This window comes from Amblyomma maculatum, chromosome 9, assembly GCF_055883805.1.
Source record: "Amblyomma maculatum isolate TAMU_Amacu chromosome 9, ASM5588380v1, whole genome shotgun sequence".
NCBI lineage: Eukaryota > Metazoa > Arthropoda > Arachnida > Ixodida > Ixodidae > Amblyomma > Amblyomma maculatum.
In genome coordinates, this window is record NC_139352.1 from 108236797 (window position 1) to 108254671 (window position 17875).

The following is a 17875-nucleotide window of genomic DNA, read 5'->3' on the forward strand; positions in this document are numbered from 1 at the left end:
TTTCTAAATGTACTTTCCGATATACTTTTTTGAAGGCTTCAGCTGTCACGGGACGCACCGTTCTAGTTTTTCGCGTAAGGTGTTCCGATGATTCTAGGAAAAATGATTTATTTTTTACCACGCCACCACTAATATTGTCAATTATTTAAAAACTTTCAAAAAATTTGTAATAAGATCATATTTGTCAAAAATTTTTAGCAGAATACCTCAAGGTAGTTCTTACTATGTTAGTCAACATAGGATGTTCTTCTAATACGAAAAAACTGCAATTTATAAACCACGAGGAAGTTGGCCATGACCCTCTTTGCTGGGTTTTCTAACGCTTTCGGCCGGAATATTTAATTCACGTGGCTATACAAACTAGCACATTGTGGACTTTGTTAACATGGTTTTGCATAAGGGAGAAAATATTGTTTACTGCAATGAACCTGGCTCCTCGTTGTTCAACAAATTGTTAAGCTTTCTTTCCAGGGAAAGAGAGGCTTTTTGCGGAACTGTTAAAGTAGCAGTTAATGTAAATGTAATGACCTTCGTTATAAAAGCGAGACATTCAGTCTTTCTTCGGTGGAAAGAAAGGGCTCCCTATGTGATTATTAACGCAGCACTTACTACAAAGAAGTCCCCTTATGGAATCACAATAAACAAACTGCGTAACATAAGTCTACTAAAATACGAACTTCTAAGCAGCTTAAACACAAGTACAGAAATTATTATTCGAGGAGAAAACTCTTTGTCGAACATCAAATGCCCTATGATGTTCCTGCGCAATGAATTTGCTTTTATGAAATAATCAGCGTTCTTCTAGGCATGTAGTCACATTTATTGAACTTGAAGAGCACGAATCCATTTTATCATAGAACAGTTAGCATTTTCATCTAATCGGCAACCTTAAAATATACATCACAAATGTCGAATAGCCTAAAACACATTATTCGCCATTTTGCCGAACAAGTAAGCAATTTTTTTCGTTTGGTTACCTTGTGCCACTTGCTGCAAAGATATTCAAAGCAACTCATAACTCTTGACACAATTTCCAGGGAGCAATCGGAAGAACAACAGGTAGCCAACCACCGGTCCGTAAACATAAAACATGCTATACGTGTCTAAATGTTGTTTTGTTTATAAGCAATGGTCATGTTGTATTTAGTTTATGTATGCTGGCTGGCATGCAAAAAAAATGAAATAGTTTCGCTTTAACTGTCAGGATGTTTGTATGTGAGTTTTAAGATGTGCATTCCTGTATGCGGGACGTTTTTGTATAAGGGCATACTTCCTTTTCCCACACCTGCTAAGCTCCATGCACATTTTACTATTCAGCTTGTATGTTCGTTATGTAGCACGCTACCGACTAATGAAAGTTAAGTTTCTCAAGCCACTTTTGAAAGCTTCTTCTCGTTCCCGTATTTCTTTGGTTATATGCGGAAGCATGCTCAGCAATGATTCGTTCATTTATAATTTGATTTATATATCGGAACTACCAAGGGGGCATGCATATAAAGTGCTCAGTATAACGACTGCCCAGTCACTGTCTTTTCTCTATGATTTATCAGCTTCTACTAATCTTTGACTGGCCAGCATAGCCTGAACGAATTAGAAGTTTGTAACATTGGCAAAGTTTTTAAATTCTGTGGAATTGTAAAATGTTTTCTTCATTCTAGACGGTAACAGTAGGCGTACTCTTATTTGCGTCTGCGGTTTGCAGTGTCGACTGCTATGCCGAGCACGAGTGGCTTGCGAAGGACACGCGAGACCTTCCATTGTGTGCATTGCCTCGGCACTTTTTTCCTCTTGAATACACTTCGTTCCATGCATAATCCCTTAGTTATTTGTGCACTGGGATTGAGGGAGTTATCGCGTCTTTGTTTCCGGCACAACAGATTCTTCCATGCCAGGAATCTGCTCTCGCTTCATGTAGATAAGGAGAATTAGGCGCCTTTCGGGACGTCATGTAAACGGATGGTAGTACATAGTAAGGAAAGGTATCGGTACCTACGTTGCATGTAGTGTGTATTAGAGCTCGATTACAAGAATTTTTTCGTGCGCTACATGTTCAGAAGCACCTGCTGACTGGTCCTCTATTGCGCTGCCATGCCTGCAAGCGGATGCAACCCTCGCGCCTGCGCCATAGTAACCCCATAACATTTTGAAAAGGCGCTAGGCGTGACATTGCATATAAGTAGGGTACTGCAGAAGGCGGCCTGATGCATAGGTTGTGAACGCTGCTTGTACGTGTTTTTGTATTTTTATGCACGCGCAAGCACATTTGCGTGCTTTCACGATTCTGCGTGTGAACATGTGTGGGTGTGTTTGCATTTGAACAACCTGGAAAAGTAATAAAATCAAAATTCAATAAAGTTTCCACTTACATGCGCCTCAGCCGTCTGCATCGAAGATGCTACAGAGGCTGCTGCTAAATCTACAAACATCGTGTGCACGAATGGAATAGGCAGACCCGGTAAAAGCTCTGCGTATAGAGTATCGCTCAGAAGCTTTGTTGACAATTTTTACTGAAGCATTGCACGAAAAGGCACTCACGTTCTTGTCCGCCAAATCTTAGCGACTGATTCCTTGACTGAGAGGATTACGCGCCACTTCCGTTAAAATATCGAAGTCTATATTTTGTGTGTGTCCCACGTACTGCGGCAAAGAAAAAAGCTAGAGACAAAGTTAACTTTAACGGACAGATAACTACATAGGAAAAAACTGGTTGTACTCAACGGTACTGGTACTGTACTTTGGCGAATAAATCCAGCCCCATTTTGCCCATGCTACTGCCGTGATACTGGAAATGAAAACTTCAATTTATCTTTCATCTTAACTTATTTCAAAAATTGCTCTCTGTATTTCATGCTTGTTTCTCGGTATAGGCAACCTGCAATGAAGCTTGCTGTGTCGATTGACGCGCCATAACACGCATCCTAACGAGAACAGCAAGTACTTTTGAGGCGGCTTTTCAGAGCCCCTTCATGCCACCTGCATGAGCTTACAGTAATCAAATTGCATGCTCTGCCGAAGTTTTGTATGACGTGTGTCAGATATCTGGGCTACGTCGAGAGCGCCTGGACAAGGAAGTTATCTGTCACACGCGTATCTGTAATGGGGCTGAACATGCTCGGTCATTTGTCGCGAACCAAGCGGCTAAAAGCAGCACTTTTGAGGCACGTTGCGGGGCAATTGCAGCGCAACCTACGCAATGCAGGTTCCCTTTAACAGAAATGAAATGCATGAAGACATCATGAATGCTTTGCGCGCCCTGTCAACAAGAACTCAACTTTTTAATCAGTGGAGGTAGATTCAAACAAGAACCAATATTAATTTCCGAATTTGAGTCTCACTAGTGGTGGTAACTGAGGCGATGCATCTTTTACCGCGTAAAATTAAAGCTCCAATTCTCCTGAAAGGCTAGACATCAATAGAGTGGAGTGAACGGAAAAATTAAAAGCATTACTCAGTAGGCAGCTGATGGGGCCGGATCGAGATTGATCGGCAGTTTGTGGGGATGTAACGGAACTAGATAACATGAACGAATTGGCGTCTCCTGCTAACGCAGGAAGCTTTTTTGATTTGGGAGGAAAATTAAAAGAAAGTACCAGGACCACAGGGTACAGATTACGTCAGTGCAAGAATGTTCGCGTGGGGTTTTTTAAGGCCATAGCTTTATATATATGCTGCATGGATATGCAAAAGACTTCGAAACTTACGTCTGCATGTCATTAGGACATGTGTGCGATAATAAAAGCGCAAATTAAGCTATCAGCGAATGAGCGAGCAAACACCTGTATGTACGTAAGCAACGGTCGGCAAGAGAATTGTAAACCAGAGCTCTTAATCCTGTAGCATCACACATTTAAGGACTTAGATTAGGTGTCGATGCATTTTTATACTTCTTGCATGTTTAGGCTAGACTAGAAATTTACCTGGCAGTGGCCTTTTCTGTAGCAATAAGATGTAATAAAATAATCTATATGAAATTTTACACTCTGAAGATGGAATGTTGTTGCGCCCTGACCTGCCTTCCACTTCCAAAAAATGGCATAAATGTGCTATTGGAACTCGGACTGCATGCAGGATTTTCCTGTATTCAGACAAGGCCGATGCCGAGATCAGCTACAGATATATCCTTACATGAACAAGAGAACTAGTGAACGCCTGAGCTGACGATAAGTTAATTTAGCAGAAGCGCAATACTTCAAGCCAGTGCCCGGCAGGAATTATATTAAAACAGGGAGGAGCAAAGTTAAGGGCAAAATGTTTTGACATTAGCATTATTGATTAGTGTTTTAGCAAGAATATTGTGAATGATTTTCCAAAGACCTCAAAACAAAAAGAAGTCAGCGCTCTGTGTGTAGGTCGGTGATGAAAAACGAGCATCCTACGCGTTTGAATAACAGTATAAAAACTATAAAGCAAGAGGTGTGAAAGTGTAAACCGTAAATTCTTTTTTTTTTTATTATTCTTATAAGTATCATAGCCAAACGTCATGATGGGCTTGTTGGTTCACAGTAATTAAAAGGATTTGTAGCGCTAAAGGACGACACACAGAGGGGAAGAAGCAGAGGATGGTGCTACACTTTCAATAATGGTTTATTTCAAGGAAACACACAAAATATATGCGGCAGGCGACGGGTAGTTATCTTGGTACGTGTTATATTCTTCCAAATCTATCAAGAAAGATGTATTCATTCTTGGGCAGCATCAGTGCAACCGAACTCAGGCACCAGACCCAGTTCTTTCAATGTGATAGGATTCAATAAGCTGTCGAGCGATCGCTTCATTGCATCTCTTCAAGACGGTTGTGTCGTATAACCGTGCTGGACAAGTGCCTTCACTGAATTTTCTACAATGTAAAAGAAGGTTGGAGCAGGGGCTAGTCCTTAACGAGTTCTCGTGCTCCAGAACCCTATCATTAATACATCGGCCTGTTTGGTCGATATATACATTCCCCCAAGTGAGAGGGATGCTATCGCTCCTTTTACAGCTATAGAATGCGCGGAATCGAACGGTAAACTTTCCTTCCTGGCACGCGGACATCCACCATACCTAGTATAGCATCACTTTGCCTGCAATCCAGCTTCAATAAGTCATGTTTCCTTCCATATGCAAAGCACTAGCTTTTATAGACAGATCACAAAATTTGAGTCTGTTGAGTTTCCCAATACTTTAATATCTGCTGTCTCTGAAAAACGTCTGCAAAGAGTGAAAGCTGAAAGACGAGTAAAAAAGGATTCTTCTGTGAATCGACTAAACCTGTAGTGGTCCCATACACGCACCGTGTCGCTTATAACTTGCAGAAGGTAGCCAAAAATGTCATGGTTAATGTGGTATTTTGCGTTCTATGCAAGCATGGCAGCCACTGTCAGAAAACGTCTAAGGCGAAGGAAGCATTCCCTGGTTGCAATAAAATGCATAGAAAGTCTTATGTTGCATGCACAGAGGGAGTATAGTCTATGCGGGAAGGTATATGTCTGCCAAACAGGCCGATGTATTATTGATAGGATTTGGGAGCACAAGAACTGATAAAGGACTCGCACCAGCATATTGCAGTAAATGCACTGAAGGCACATGTCGAGCAAATATATCTGACGCGAGCGTCTTGAAGAGATGCAATGACGCGATCGCTCGACAGGTCATTGAATTCTACGACATTGAAAGAGCTGGATCTGGCTTCTTGAGTTCGGGCACAGTGATGCTATAAAAGAATGAATACTTCTTCAAGTGGTGCAGCGCAACGGCACAAGGCTACACGAGAGAAAGGTACAAACATAGCGCTGAACTGACAACATAGGTTTATTCAGGGTGCCATTGCTACACATGCTCTGCCACCGCAAAAACACGAAATGCACACATGTGACTGGACTGTCAGCCCATATCACTTTGACATGGAGATGTTGTTTCGTCAAATCCGGCCATTAGAAGATAGCAAATAGTTGAGCTCTTTCTCTGTTATGGCAACGGACGATGTGCTGACTCATTTCGCGCAAAAGTTCACAATCTCTAATGATTCAATAACCTCTCTTGTTAGCTTATCTTATGGGTGGTCGCAATCTGGCTTTTTTCAACATGAAAAACACGAGCAGTAGCGGCAGTGAATTATTATGTTGCGGACAGCATTCTTAACATTAGTACTATGCTCCCTAAGTCTGGTATTTTGACAGGAGGATTGATTAAACAACATTATTCATGCATGACACATATTTGCTCTGATGATTTTTCTCGCAATTGGGAACATCTTCTTTGTCCTCTTTCCAGTTTCATTTACATGCTAGAACATGGCGCTTAATCTGACAGGGGCTGAGAACACCACGCCAACGCCCGCTCTTTTTTCTATTTTAAAAGTACGGGGCAATGCATGGATATAGGGTATAACGGCTACATTCCTTTCGACGTTGCTATGTTTGACTCTGTCGCCAACCCGTATCTTCTTTAACATTCCTTCGTTACTGAAGCAAGGATTTCAAGGGGGTATTCTGCTTGAACAAGCACATCCACCTGACCGGAAAAGCTGCAGGTAACTTTGTAGGTGCAAGATGTTTTCACAGCTTGCCAAGGCATTGCGCTGCCATGCCCATTTATACATTTTTCGACTGAGCTGAGCTGCACGGAAGCAATCGTTTTTTACTTGGTGTTCAAACGACCAGCAAAAATGAACAACAGTAAAATGCAATGTCATTTGAAGTCATAAGGCCGTTAACTGGCACTTCGTGTGTTTTTTTTTTTTTTCAGGTGGGGCTATGTTAATCAGTTGTCAGTTCAGCATTGTCCTTGATTATGTGTATACGTGTATTGTGTGCCTCACCTGTGTGTCATCGCCTACTCAGCTGCGTGGTGCATCATGTCGTCTGACCCACTAGCTCGAATTTCAACGGTAGTATCTTTCCTTTTTACTTCGAGCCTTTCTATGTGTCCACCGCATCTACTACACCCTCAACAGCTATGCCAATGGATCGCATTCTTTACCTGCCGGGCCCGTTTTCTTTCGCGTAGCATTGAGAAAGCTGTCTTGCCTGAAGATTTGAAGTTTCCCTTTGGAATGATCTCGGCTTCAAGGGGAAATGCAAGAAAGGTTATGAGAATACTACGGTCTGAGTTATGGAGGCAGATTCGACTATTCAACGCTTTTCTTAAGGTGAGAAGTATGGACGAAAAGTCTTACAGGAGATACTCTAATTCCGTAAGATTTGGCACCTAGCATATGTGGCATGTTTGGTTCTTAACACTGGTTAGGATGTGCACTAAGAAGAGAGCATGTTTTACCGCGCAAACATCATGTTGTTACTGTGGGTGAGGTAGATTTGTCTACTTACACCATTGAAGTTCTCGAGCACGGGCCCAAATTTGCCATACCCCCGAAGATTGATGCAGCAGGCAAGCTTGTCATTGTAAGACATATCGCCCAAACAGCGGAGGAAGAGGATGCTAGTAGAGTTTTGGGGGAAGGTATCGACTATTTGAATCGTACAGAAGATAGGGGAAGATGCAAGTTAAGTTTTGAAAAGGTTAATAAGGAACTTGGAAGCAAGGACCTGAAGCTGTGCCTGTCGGATAAAGAAGGGGGGTCTGTTATTTTGGATTCTTCCAACTATAGAGAGAGAGCTTTGAATTCCATGAACAAGAACTTTTGTGAGGTAAAGAAAAAAGATTTGGAGGTGCCAAGAGGAAGGTTATAGGAATACTAGAGGAAGGGAACTTGAAGCAGCTATGCCTCAAGTTAAAAAGCACAAAAGAAGATACCTTGTCAGAGTTCTTTAGTGCAAAGACACAGAAACCAGATATGCCTTTCAGGGCAAGTTTATCTGAGGCGCACACTTGCCAGATGTTAATCTCTGGTTACCACCTAGCGGCTCATTTAAACAAAGTTCAAGTGGATGATCCTTTTAGAATAAAGAATTCCGAATAGTTCATATTTGACATTAAGAAATATGAGAAGAAGACATTATTTGGGTTTTCACTAGGTATTGAAGATATGTGTTATTCAATTCCACAGGATGATTTGTTGCGAGAACTAAGGGACACGATTGAGAATAATGGCGCCAACGCTTTTCGATATGCAGCTGGTGTGTCTGTGGACACGTTCCTAGAACTGCTAGGAGCTTATCTTAAGTCCACTGTTGCAAGCTATGAAGGATTCTTATATGTCCAAAAGAGTGAAGTTTGTATTGGGTCAAGGGTGGCACCGGCCTTGAGTGATGTGTACCTTGAAGCTTGTGATAGAAGGATAAAGGAAGAATCAACATAAAAGTATTTTGTTAGGGTCGTGCGTTATGTTGACGACGTTTTGGTGCTGTAGAGGGAAGTGACACAGAAGACTTCAGAGACATAGAGCTTGGAGTTTTTCAAAGATGTCCTGATCTTCGATTCACTTGGGAACTCCCAGAAGAAGGTGTTCTAAGGTTCCTGGACTTGCGGCTTGAATTTTTGGCTGGACATCTGTGTTGGAGTTATCAACCCTGAGCGAAGAAAAAATTCCTGCCATATACGTCATATCTTTTGAAGGCAGTGGAGACAGGCACAGCGAAGGCTGCTTTGCTTTCAGCTCTTAAGAAATCATGCCATCACACTAGTAGGCAAAATTTCTTAAAACCGTATGAGAGGCTTTTAGACGCAGGATTTCCTGATGAAATCATATGCCAAATAGCTGAAAGCATGTTGAAATAGAATAAGAAACAAATGATAGAGAATGGACATCTACTGACAAGGAAGAAGAGCTCTTTGGTGCCCTATATTCATGGCTTTACCCACAACATGATGAAGATTGGGAAGAAGTATGGCGTTCGTATAATTCCTACGGCTCTCAACAAAGCTAGAATTATGTGTGCACGTGTAAATGGAAATGACAATCGATCGAGATGCAAAACAGCGCATCGAACCAGGTATTCTGAGTGCATCCAAGGGCTTGTTTATAGCATCCCTTTGTCCTGTGGCAAGAATTATATTGGCCAGACTGGAAGATGCATAAATGATAGGATTAGAAAACATGCCTTAGAAAACATGCCTCTACGATATTGGATAAGTCCGGAACTAACCTTGCGATACACTGCAAGGACTGTGCTCTTTGTGTAAAAAGAATGTCTTCAACAGATCTTAATAAAGTAGCAGTGTTGAGGAAGAATAAGGACAAATTAACCAGAGAGATTTTGGAAACTTGGCAGATATCTTTTGCTGGTGAAGACTGCGTTAGCGTGCCTTCTGTGCTCCTGTCAATGAAAGAGAAATACTTTTTAGATCATTGGGAGGACCGTCAAAGAAGTGGTGTGTGTCCTTAGAAGTGGACAAGGAAGAGGATGTTGGTGTTAGATTTAATCAGTTGTCAGCGCATCATTGTCAGTGTTTATGTGTATGTGTGTATTGTGTGCCTCTCCTGTGTGTCGTCGCCTACTCTGCTGCGTGGTGCATCACGTCATCTGACCAACTAGCTCGACTTTCAACGGCGCTATAAGATCATAAAAAATCATATTAAAAGTCAACCACGTAGTTAGTTAAGCCTTCCGAGTCACATTCTACTAAAACAAGATAATAATCAACAAACCGAAACACTCGTTAAACATTTGTGTCTACAAGAGGTTCTTCGAGTGCCTTGTCAATAATTGCAAGTAGAAGTCGCTGAGAAATGGCGCAATACATGAACCAATGCATATCCCTATTTTTGTATAAAGACCTTTCCTTCCCAATCGGCATAGGTAGATTGAAGGTAAGCAAGTAGTTGGTCTAAAAAGTTATCTCCTTCTATGCCAGAGGCATTCTGAAATCATATCGCTCCATAGCTGTCCATAACTTCACAAATGCACTTTAAAAGTTTATCATGAGGGATGGAATAAAACCAGTATTTAATGTCAATAGAAAACGCTTGCAATAGTTTCCCTGGTCTTTGTTCAAAACTTCAAGTATTCATCCGACTTTTTCACCTGATAAGTATCGTTCACAGTTAGCAGTGATAGGTTTTGCGAAAACTTCCCCAAGCACTTTTGCTTTGTGCCATTCTCTGAAATGAGTGCCTTGTGCCATTTCCTGAAATGATTACACGTAAAGACATTCATAAATCATGTGTTTTTGCACTGAAAAATATATTGAGGTTGAGATTTTACAATGTTCTATTGAGAATAACAGCGCTTCTAAATTGAGCTTTTTGCACATTTTTTCCGCCTGCAATCTAGATTTTTCGAGGCAAACTTTTCTACATCCTTTAGACAGACAACAAACAGCTTCATCTGCTTTCTGCTTGAAGTCATTCCTTGAAAGAAAAGCAACGCTCCCTTCATTATCCGCTGTTATGAGAACCAGAGATCATCCCTCAATTCCTCTCAATTGGCTAACTTTTCTAACGTGCTATCGGGCACAGCAAGACGTCCACTCCATCGGAAATGCATCTGTTAGCTTCAGATTCTTTGGCACGTCGGGAAACACACCTTACCATGGCCAGCAGTTCTGGAGGCCGTAAATTCGGCTCTGTAGCAAACTATGGGGCTAGTTTTAGAACCCTTTAAACACCGTCCGGTAAGTAACACCTTCTTCGTTGTGTACTTAAACCAGTGTCTCTTCCATTTTTCTTGGGACGAGCCTTCGAAGTAGAGGAAACTTTGGCTGCCATAATATTTCCGTGCTGCTGCTTATGATACGGCTTATCACGTGCCACTGCTGTTTCCAAGCGCCTAGCCCGTTAGATGGCTGTAGAAGAACCTTCAGGTGGCCCCTGCGGAGTTTCACTTGCCGTTGCTACTCAGCTCATAGGAATTTGCCCAGCTTTATGCGATCGCTGACGAAAAGCAGAAAGCCTCCGAACAACGCCAACACATCAGAGGAAAGGACTCGCTTGCGAATTGTAGAAACCCAGCATTCGTGATTTGCACTTAGCATTTGCAAAACCAGGAACGCAACAGGACGACTGAATGACCTAAAATTTTAAGCTCTTTTGGCCAACAATTTCATTCCCTGTCTTAGGCGACTCCTTGACAATAATGCATTACATCCGCACTTGTCTCCTCTAAACTAGAGTATTCTGCATCATTGTGATATTATAACAATGCAACCTTAAATAGCGCTCTTGAATTGGTTCAGAATAACTCTGTTCGCTTCAATAATTCATACTCTGACTGCACCGTCAGCATTACAATCATGAAGGCCAGCCTATCCCTACCCTGTCTTTCACTTTGACAGAAATTGTTTCGCCTTTGTCTTCTTCAAAAGGTTTACAATCATCACTACCTCCCAGCCATGTGATATCAGCGGCAACTTATCGTTCTTCAAGAGTTCATCACCAGCACAAGGTGCACGTTAATCCTTGCCACAAAACATTTTTATTATTCGTCTATGCCACGCACATCAAATTACTGGAACCAGCTTCCTGCAGATATTGTCTCAATGAGAGATTTCGATGTATTTCGCCAGTCACTGTCTGCATTTTTGTTTCGTGATTTGATTTAGTTATGTTTACCAGTAAATCGGTTACTCGTTTTTTCTTCATTTTCATTATAATTTTTGTCATAGTTGTATGCTGCCCTACTTCATTGCTTGAAAATTTTGTACGGCCTTAATTATGCTTTAAAGTTTTGATAATGAGGAAGCAAATGTTTCTATTTTGCTCAAGTTCAGATTTAGGAAATTTTGTATTATATTTCGCTTATTTTCTACAACTGCCGCTTTATTTGTTATGATTTATTTAACCCCACTCCCCTCTTAATGCCTAGGCGATTGATGGAAAATAAATAAAAATTCTATCCGGTTTTCTTTTTTCATACCTTTAAATTCTGAGATAATGAAGAGCATACATTATGTTCAGTTTTTTTTTTTAATTCATGCTGAAGATCATTGCATAATCCGCGGTCATTATTAGCTGGCTTTGCGTTTGAAGGATTATTTCTGGCAGCGGTGGCGTAGCGGTAAACATCCGCTTCGCATGCAAGAGGACCGGGGTTCCAAACCCGGTGCCGCGCAATTCCCCACCGGATTAAAAAAAATATCCGCAGTGTCGATGCAATTGCACAAACAGGTTTGGGGTGCGACCTGATGCCGGTGAACACCTCCGGCAACGCACGTCCTCACCAGAACAGGAGTTGGCCACCCTGGTGCAGTAATTGGCCGCAACCTCTCATGATAAGCTACCCTAAAACCCCGGCCCTTAGTCACCAGCGGCTGCGGAACAACTGACCACGGCGGTGGTCAGACCTGTGACGCAGCAGGGGGTGCTAAGAATTCCTGGCTCCGCTGGACAGGCCGCCATTGGAAATTGACCCTGGCAACGTTTAACGCTAGAACCCTAGCTAGTGGAGCTAGTTTAGCAGTGCTGTAGAGGAACTAGAGGGTATCAAATAGGATGTCATAGGGCTTAGTGAGGTTAGGAGGCCGAATGAGGCATATACTGTACTGAAGGATGGGCATGTACTGTGTTATCGAGGTTTACCAGAGAGGCGACAACTAGGAGTAGGTTTCCTTGTCATAAGTATATAGCGGGTAATATAAATAAATTCTATAGTAATAATGAGAGGGTTGCAGGCATCGTAATTAGGCTTAATAAGCGGTATAAACTGAAGGTTGTATAGGCCTATGCACCAACATGTAGTTATGATGACCAGGCAGTTGAAAGCTTCTATGAAGATGTTGAATCGGCAATGGGAAAAGTAAAGACGCAGTATACTGTACTAATGGGCGACTTTAATGTCAAGGTAGGGAAAAAGCAGGCAGGAGACAAGGCAGTATGCGTGACTATGTTATTGGTTCTAGGAATAGCAGGGGGGAGTTACTAGTTGAGTTTGCAGAGCGCAATAACTTACGAATCATGAATACCTTCTTCAAACGGAAGAACCGGAAATGGACGTGGAAAAGTCCTAACGGAGAGACTAAAAATGAAATCGACTTCATAATGTGTTCACCCCCGCCATTATGCAAGATGTAGAGGTAATCGGGAAAGTGTGATGCAGTGACCACAGGATGGTGAGGTCCCGAATTAGCCTAAATCTGAAGAAGGAACGCAACAGATTAGTAAGAAAGAAACCCATCAACGAATTAGCGGTGATGGGGAGGGCAAAAGAGTTCAGGATCTCGCTACAGAATAGATTGAAGGAGGGTTGAAATCTGGGTCAGTTGGTACATAGTCTTAGAGAATAAAAACCAGCCAAGGGACGAGGGCGAAGGAAGACGATTCCAGCTTCCGTGTGTATACATCGTCTTCCTTCGTCCTCGTCCCTTGGCTAGTTTTTATTCTCTTAGACAGAATAGATATTGAGCTCTAACCGAGGATGGCGACATTACTCTAGAAGCAATGAACAATAATTTCAGAGATATCATTACTGAGTGCGTGGTAGAGGCAGGCGGTAGGATAGTTAGAGAGGACACCGGTCAGCTGTCTAAGGAGACGAAAGATTTAAGAAACGCCAGAGTATGAAAGCTTCCAATCCAACAGACCAGATCGAATTGGCCGAGATATCAAAGCTAATCAATAACCGCAAGGTGGCCGATATAAGGAAGTATAACATGGAGAAAATTTAGCATGCTGTACAGAACGGGGGAAGCCTTAAATCGGTAAAGAAGAAATTGGGCATATACAAAAAGCAGATGTAGTATGCGATAAGGAACAAGGCGGGCAACGTCATCACGAATATGGACAAAATAGTCAAAGTAGCCGAGGATTTCTATACAGATCTCTACAGTAGCCAAAGTAGTGAGGACCGTAATGAGATTGGCGATAGGGAAAAACAGTAGACGTCCCTATTGAAAAAAACCTATATATAGGAACTATTCATATCGTGTTATTGGACATGGGAGTTGAGGGAGTTGTGGGAGTGGTGGAAGTGGTGGGAGTTGTGGGAGTTTTAGGAGTAGTAGGAGTCGCAGGAGTCGCAGGAGTCGCAGGTTATGTGCGTTGTAGAAGGTGGTCAGCGCCTCTCTTTGTGGGGACAATGCGGATGCAGGCTAAAAATACGTTCAGGTAAATAAAAAATGTACGTAAATAAAAAGTTTGACAAAAAAAGAACATGCCATGCCAGGAACCGAACCATGATATCACGGATTACACCGCATACCAGCCCAGCATGCTAACCACTACACCACGGCTACTTTTTCTTTTTTTATTTATTGACTGACTTCGGCACAATACACAAAACCACTTACAGGGCACAATGAGCATTCATTAATACAACAATTAGCCAGGTGGGTTGTGGCGTCGTCATGCTAAAATTCTCTTAGGTTCACTAATGGCTCCAATCTTCCGAGCAACTCGGGAGCTTCAGGAGCAAGTTTCTGAATTTCAATATATCTATTCATGCCTTCCCGAAAATAGATTCGTGCTGGCCGTGCGTCAGGATCGCAATGGTATCCTGCCATTCTCGAGCGCCAAATACAGTGGAGGGCCATTAGCATAATAAGGTCAAATGGCAACCCATCTTCATTCTCTACTGGCAAGTACCTAATACCATGCGAGTCTAATGGAAATTCCTTTTTTAAAGTCCTTTGTAAAATATCCCAAAAATATACCCCTTCCCAACAATGTAGGAAAACGTGGTCTATAGTCTCTGGCTGTTTACAAATTAAGCAATGCGAACCCCAAGTTAAAAATAAATTCTTCCCTTCCAAGAACTTCTTTACTGGCAGCGTTTCCGTGTGTAACTTAAAGAAAAAAGTTCTTGGATTTGACGGCACCAGCATCGCCTTCACCCGCTTTAGTACGTCGCGTCCTGGTCCTCCACTGTATAAGGCCCTGTACATAGGTATGGGAAGAACTACGTCACACATATCCTTGTACAGCTTCTTCCTGCTAACACAAGATAAATATTCATAAGAAAATCGAACAGACAGGAATCGCACACTAGCGACAACTTCTCTAAAATAACCAAAAATGCGTCTACATTTTTTTTCTTTATTGCCTAATTTATTATCACAGTTTGCACATATAGACCATCGCACACATACACACACAGAGAGTGAATATTGCGCGACAAATACACTACATGGGTTAAAACCACGCGATTCGGACTGCGTGATCCATTACAAATCAGTCATTTGCAGCAACACTTCCATTCTCGGAAGCCACTCAGGCACTTCGTCTTGTTTCTTGAGAACTTCAATAACACTCGCAACGGCTTCGAGAAAATACTGCCGTATTTTCCTCGCATCAACGTCTGCATGCATGAAAGCCATTCTGGATCGCCAGATACTGTGGAGGCCAAATAACATGATCATGTCCAGCGGTAGCCCATCATCGTCTTCAACAGGTAAAAATCGAATTCCGAAAGCACCCACGGGTAGGTCTTTTTTAATTGTTCGTTCGAAAATGTCCCAGAAGAAAAAGGCTTCTCAACAGTCTAAGAAAACGCGGTCGATAATTTCCGGTTTGCGGCATATGAAGCAGTGATTTCCCCAAGGTACAGAGAAACCTTTCATTTCTAAAGAAGTCTTAACTTCTAGTGTATTGCTATGGAGTTTGAAAAAGAAAGTTTTTCTTCCCCCTGGTACAGCCATATTTTTACTCGTTTAAGGACTGACTTCCATGGACCTGCACAGTACAACGATCTGTACAATGGGATCGGGAGAAAGACATCGCACAAGTCCTTGTAGAGTTTCTTTCGCGTCACAGTAGATAAATATTCAAACGAAAAACGGGCTTGCAATGCACGACATGGCATGTACACTTCTTTAAGGATTCCGAAAATCCTCCCTTGCATGCTCGCCGAACTTACAACAAAATTTGGTAGCACTCTGTTCAATCTAACCTGACACACAGTTCGTAAAAAATGGGTCCCTTGTATCACGAAAGAACATAAAACGGTTAACTGCAAACCCCGCCGGGGTGGCGCAGTGGTTACGGCGCTCGACTACTGTTCCCAAGGACGCGGGATCGAATCCCGGTCTCGGCGGCAGCTTTTCGATGGAGGCGAAAAGCAAGGCGCCCGTGTGCTGTGCTTTGTCAGTGCACGTTAAAGAACCCCAGGTGGTCGAAACTTCCGGAGTCCTCCACTACGGCGTCTCTCATAGCCTGAGTTGCTTTGGGACGTTAAACCCCACAAACCAAACCAAACTTGGCGCAAATACAAAGGCGCCAAACCAACTCCTCCTGAGCGATCACGATGAAACAAGCTGGTTCGGCGGTTGCGCTCCCAAGTACTTCCTCACACAAACATGGCAAACACATGGTAAAATCTCTGCACATTCACACGAGAACAATGCAGTACTTGTAACACGTACCATATCTTAGTAACAAGAAATAAATTACAAATCGTAGCCCGTGCAAACATAGACCAACCGAATCCTTTTAGTCTTTCGGCCTTCTCACGTACTTCTAAAACCTGCTGGTTCCAATATGACTCACTGTATCGGTAGTTTACCAGTGGCACTCCTAAATACTTCACTAGGGTTGTTACCCAAGGCATGTTCACGAAGTTGCTGTGCTTATATTCGTCGTTTTCTATTGCTATTTTGCTGTTTCGCACTTTTCATCTTTTTCTCAAGTGCGGTCGTCCTTCGACGATTGCCCTATAAACACTCTGAACCTTGCTTTTTTCTATCAAGACAGATAGGCAATATCATATATCATTCAAACGTATCAGTTTTTTGCACATACACCTAAGGATGTGCGAATATGTTACGTACTGCCTTTTTTGTCGCCGTGTTAGAGCGCATTTTTCTTTGTACTACAGATATCTCGCAGGGAGCCGCTTGTCATATATCACATTTTAACTTCAGGTGCTGCCAGCGGAGCAGCGGCGGCAGTATTTCACTTCCCATCACTCCTTTCGCATATGCAAATCCTTAAATAAACATCGCTGTTGATATGCAGCTATCAGTGAAGGGTTCGGTGGGCGAAGACGTGTGTTTTGAGTTATGCTCCAGCATACTTATGTTCATGTGGAAAGGCGAATTTATTCCCTGCACTTCCGTATTGTAGACTCGTCATCACTTACAGACATGAACGTGCGCCATAAGGTCGGAAGACTTGCAGAGATATGTTGATTTCAATTACGGCATGCGCTCATAGGTGCGCATGCAGAGATCGAAATGCAAAATAAACTTTCATGTTCATTTCATTCAAATTTGAAAGAGGCTGTCTTGTTTTATTTCTTGATTCAATTTAGCTGGAACACCGCATGCGTATATCAAACTTTGCCTTTTCAAACTTGCATAAACAAATCCTGATTAAGGAGCCCATCCAACTTCTGTATCATGGTACACATGACCAATTCACAACTCCGATAACTCCTAATATATATCCCACATGTGGTATACAGGAGGTAAAGGAGTCTGTAAGGAGAAACAGGACCTATATGCATATCCTATGCGTCCTCTTACTAGTTCTGAATGCTTCTTTATGGGTCCTCTGTGCCCCATTTCGGCTCCTGCAACTCCCATATTATTTCATACAGGACCTACTAAAACCGCAAATAGGTTTTTTCAATAGGGGTTCCACCAGTGATGAAAGATGAGGTTAAGAAAGGATTAGAAACTAAGAAAAGGGGGAAATCAGTGGGAGGAGATCAGATAACTACAGATTTGCTGAAGGACAGGGGAAATCAGCTGTAGACAATCAGATAACTACAGATTTGCTGAAGGACGGGGGAAAGTTAAAGCTCAGCTACTTTGGTCATCTGTTGAGAAGAGAGGAGTCGCTGGAGAAAGATTTGATGTTGGGAAAGGTTGAGGGTCACCGGAGAAGGGGTAGGCAGCGAACGCGATGGTTAGATGGTATCCTCGAGGAGCTGCAGATGAAGTTATGTGATGTTAGGAAGATGGTGAGAGACCGGAAAGCGTGGCGTGACATGGTCCATAGGGTCACGAAGAGTCGGACACGACTGAACGACTGAACTGAGGAGGGATATCGTGCTAGAAAAACTGGCCACCCTGTATACGCAGTGCCTGGTGTCATAGGCGGTACCGGAACCACGGAAGCATGCAA

At 42.5% G+C, this 17875-nt stretch overlaps 1 long non-coding RNA gene across 1 annotated transcript in view; it reads right to left on the reverse strand.

Annotated features, from left to right (window-relative positions):
• Nucleotides 1–9810: 9810 nt before the first annotated feature.
• Nucleotides 9811–17875, reverse strand: part of LOC146180113 (uncharacterized) — a 34207-nt gene continuing 26142 nt past the window's right edge. Inside the window, exon 3 of the long non-coding RNA XR_014700953.1 lies at nucleotides 9811–10005. This is a non-coding gene — a long non-coding RNA (uncharacterized LOC146180113). The remainder of the gene's footprint in view (nucleotides 10006–17875) is intronic.